Source organism: Pholcus phalangioides, unplaced genomic scaffold (genome assembly GCF_987345545.1).
Source record: "Pholcus phalangioides strain wild (caught in Gottingen) unplaced genomic scaffold, Ppha-v1.0 ptg000004l_1, whole genome shotgun sequence".
NCBI classification, from domain to species: Eukaryota; Metazoa; Arthropoda; class Arachnida; order Araneae; family Pholcidae; genus Pholcus; species Pholcus phalangioides.
In genome coordinates, this window is record NW_028301597.1 from 25,850,972 (window position 1) to 25,856,107 (window position 5,136).

Sequence of the window (5,136 nt, forward strand, 5' to 3'; positions counted from 1 at the left end):
GCAGTATCTCAAAAATATATTCTGTAGTTTTCCATTCATAACATTTTAAGCTTCTTACAACTATCTTCGGCTCCAAATGTTCAAAATTTCATGCGGCATAATACATTTTGTGATTGATCAGTTAATCTGTTTTACCTACTCCTAACCTTTTAATATTTGTACATAAATTATCAGTACATTTCAAATGCTCTAACAATGATTTTTAACTAAAAATCAAGTGTCATTCGATCGTCACCCCCCACCGTCGGACTTTGATACAGTATTAACTAGAGAACATCCATAGTAAAGTATCTACAATGGAATGCCTCAGTCAGGATGTTTTTATTTTAATTACAATTGCAAAAAATAGTAAATGCCGCATGAAATGAGTGTGTTCCTGCTGACGTCATTTTTTTTTTCACAGCGGGTTCTGTTTCAGGCTTATTGTAAGTCATTCCAACCTCACATTTTTATCAATTAGTGATCTGCACTTTATACAGCACTCCCAGGCAGTAGCCCCACCAGCATCCTCTATGTGGAGGGGTCTATGTCTTGCCATTTTTAGCCCATCTGTTCTCTTTGGTGTCAAATTTATTGAAGAGAATTTTTTTTTAGCTGTGGTGCAGTGAATTTTTTAGTCATTTCATTTTCATTTCATTTCATTCCGTGCACCGCCCAGGCTCTATCGACCATTGTCAATTTTAGCCATTGCCCGGAATTTTTTAGTCAGATTCACTGACTAAATGCACACATTCCAACATGTACCAATTCGTTAGAAGTTCCACAGAGGAATATGGACGAGGTGCATGTCTGGCCCAGTAGCAGGAGTGAATTTTTTAAATGCATGACAAAAAGTGAAATAATGATGCTTTCCTTTCTGTCACATTGGCTCTGTTGACAGAATTAAGTTGAGGTGGTGGCAGTACAACCTTAGCCCACCCGGGCATGGTCTCATAAAAATGATATCAGCATAAAATTTTTGAGAATAACCATGTAGATCAGTGGACAACTATTTTTAGCCAGATCGGGACCTCAGAAAAATCACTTTACTCTTAGGACGGTTGTTGTACCTGGGCAGTGCATGGCAAAGCATATTAAAGAGATAAACCAAAGCATATTCTTAATACACTTTGGTGTATGGTTTCAAAGAAAAGCAAGTTGGGTAAGTGGAGTAGAGGGAGACGTGTATGTGTGTGCTCTGTATATGTTAAAGCCCAAAAGGGGATTCAGCCAATATCCAAATTTCGGGCTTCTGCCAGCCTGTTCATGAACTTTGAGGTGCTAATGAAAGCAGATCTTCCTGATGGGAAATTTTTAAAAACATGAATGGTTGTTAAGTATTTCACCCACGCAATCATTCGAGATCAAGCTTAAAGGGTTAAAAAAGAAATTTGAACTTCCGTAGAGGAATGTGTGTGCTCTGTCTCCGACAAAGTATTGGGCTCCTTAAATTAGGAAAAAGTGTAAGGGTGAGGTTCTGCGGAGGACCCTTCAGAAGTCTGAGTCCAGGGCGAGCATCCGGTGTGCCTGTCGTTAAATCTGCCTCTGAGAATTTATGCTCAAAGAATGTATACACTTGTGGCCCTGTGTATGACAAAGCCTATCTAATTTTTTATTTTTTTGTCACTTCAACTATTCTAGTCGAGCAACCAGTGCCGTCTTAATGCACGGGCCCCTCACAAAAATGAGAACCACCCAGAGACCCACTTCACCCAGAGACCCACGATGACAGCCCTGCAGCCAATGCTAAATTACCAATGCACAAATATTGATTCTCACAAAAGCAAAGTTTGAAGGGAATAATCATTTTTATGATTTTGTTTAGGCTAAACAAACACAGAAATAACTTCTACCCAGGAAGTTATTTCTTTTAAGTTCTGCCTGAGGGCACATGATTTAGCCATATGTGATAAGAGAAATAGGGCCCTCTCCACATCCTGCAGCAAGGCCTCCCTGCGAAGCTTTAACATCACTGAAGTCGTCCATTTCATTGGTAGTGATTGGATATAGCAGTCCGACGTATGCGAGATCTTTATATATTTTTTGCAGTATATCCAATGTCTATAAGTGAAATGGGTGACTTCAGTGACGTCAGGAGCTTCGTACAAAGGCTTTCTGCTATAGGTGTTGACAAGGCACCTGAGCTGGGGTTTTTGGTGGGACCACAGACCAGATTTTTTCACGGCCCCTTTTATTGTCAATTTATATGCGTTGTGAAAAAAAAAATTGTAAGAATCTCCCCGGGATAGAGCCCTGTTAGCACTACTCTTTTGGTGGCTATGATTCCTATACTTCATCAAAGGTTCATGTGAAACTAGTTAGTTCTCCATTTATTTACCATCTGCGCAGGGTGGCCCTTACAAGATGTGGGGGCCCAGTGCAAAAATAATGATGAAGCCAGGGGTAGCGTCGTCTTAATAATTTACGGTTCCCTTAACCCCGATTTTATATACAATTGATGCCTGTTTTAACAAATACTGCTATAGCAAAAATCGCATTTTAACGAAAGCTTTTCTTACCCTCCCTCAAATAAGTTAACAGGAACAATGTAAAAATCTGGAATTTCTTTTATAATGAAATTTCATTATTACGAAGTGATTTTTCCAGTCTCTTGGAGTTCACAGGGTTCCCACTCATCCTATTTTTTGGTAAAATGTCCTACTTTCTCAGTCTTGTCCTACTTTTTTACCAAATCCTATTAACAAAATTTTGTAATTGATTTTAATTGAACAGGGAATCATTGATATATTGCTAAATATTACAAATGTTGGAGATTGCAATTAATGATTCTGCCAAAGCAGAAACTATAGTTTTTAAGGTTATTTGGGGAGTGTATGTGGACCATTTGGTTTATTAATTTTTCATTTGCTTATAGTTTGAGGGTTCAACAAGTAGAGTAATCATTAAAAACTTCTATGTCTGGATGGAAAAAATTATTTTGCATTTGTTACTTCATGGTCTTGGACAGTTACTAACATTCATCATTCAAAATTATGGTGCAAATAGGTGAAACAAGTTTGCATTACAAAGCAGTTGGATACGTAGGCCTATTCTAGGTTTGGTGATTCTGATGCTACCCAATAGCATTCAATTGTCTTCTGTATTTTTAAGGCATGAAGAGGTATAAACAATATTTACAGCTCAGCAAAGAGCTAGAAATGAAAGTGCTTCATTTGTCAAAAACGATTACACTAGCATTGAACAGTAAAATGTGAACAAACCCCTTTAAAAAATGATGGAGAACACAGTAAAACTATCCGGTTCACCTTGCCTTATTTACATTGGATCTTGTAATTTACACATTTTGCACTGTGCTTTTGAAAATGGTCTCGAAGGAGCATCATTTTTAAAAAACATACATCTTCAAAATTTGCTGTGCATTGTCGAAGAGAGTTGGCAAAACTCTGCACTTTGGAAGACTCCAAAAAAGAATAATATATATGAGGAGAGACAGAAAAGAATTATCTGTGGTTGTAGTACACTGTTTTGGCCAAAAATTGGTTTTGTAACCAAGTTATTTTGCTTTGGCTTGAGTCAGTCTCATAGGATACTGAAATAGTGCTATGAAAAAAAAAATTCAAATAAAAAAAATTATTTAGGGATTTTTTTTTTCATTATGCTAAGATTATGTTGTCTAAGGGGGTTACCCTCCCTTCGTCCTACTTTTTCTAATTTTTTGAATGGAAGCCCTGAGTTCATTATAACTTGGATTCGACTGTATTCTGCGGAAGAGGGGAATCAGCACCAAAAATTCATACATTATTACAAAATATACGGGAATGCTGAAAAATATCCATAACATGAAAAAAGACATAGACCCAGCTAAATGCAAAGTAACAAAAAAAATTGAAAATTTCGAACTGGAGAAAATTTTAAACTGTTGAAAGAAGTAATTCCAACCAAGACACAATTAAAATTAGCACTTAATGAAATGAATTTTCAGAATCAATGAATCAAAAAGAAGAAAAATAATTATGAAAGTTCAGAATAAATGAAAAAAATAATTCCAGAATGTATGAAAATTCAGAATTCCAGAAATGATAAAGATCAGAATTCCAAAAACGATTGAAAATTCTGAATTTATTAAAGAAACAATTCCAGAATTGGTGGAAATTCTTTCTTAGACAGAAAAATAATTCCACACAGAATTAAAGTCAAATCCTGTTACAGCGAACTCCAAGAGACCGGAGAAATCACTTCCTTATAACGAAATTTCGCGACAAAGGAATTCCAGATTTTTCCATTGCTCCTATGTAAACTTGTTAAAATGAGATCTTCACTATAGCGGTATTTATTAAAACAGGATTTGACTGTATTTTTCTTTCTAGATGAAAATGTAGAATTCCAGAATGAATGATAATTCAAAATTCTAGTATGAAAGGACTGAATTTATTAAAGAAATTATTCCAGAATTAGTGGAAATTTATAGAAACTATGAAAGAAACAATTCTACAATTATTTCCTTCTAGATGAAGATACAGAATTGATAATTCAGAATAAATTGAAGAATCGATGAAAATTAAGAATTCCAAAAATGATGAAAATTATGAATTTATTAAAGAAATAATTCTAGAATTGGAAATTTAAAAAGAAACAACTTATTTCCTTCTAGATGGAAAATGTAGAATTTCAGTATTTTTTTTTCTTTCAAGGCGTTTGGTTTCAACCAAATAGTTTTTTTCAAAAAATCACATAAAAAAAGTGGTCTAAATGTAATTTTTCCCCTGAAAAATATCATATTGGTTCATTATTAGTCCAAATATTTCATTCTTTCCACATTTTCTAGTCTTGGGATACATTCTGATGGTATATCTTTAAATGGTGCAAGATGATATATATATAAAAAATCTCATAAAAGTGGCCTGAACATAAATTTTCTTTCATATTAAGTATCTTAGTTGTTGAAAATTATATGTACAGCACTAAAGTTTCTCATTCTTACTACATTTTCTAACTTTGCACTACATTCTGATGCTCTATTTTAAGCAAATTCATGAATGATGATTTCATCACACATATGTGGTGGTGTATTACCTCAAAGGTTTTTTTTTTCCTTTCACAAAGACGCAGCAACAGTAGTGTCACTTCACCATCATGCTAGGTCAGGTGGTTTTATAATCCAAAAAGACACCAGCTGCTTCTAAAGGACAAAGACCT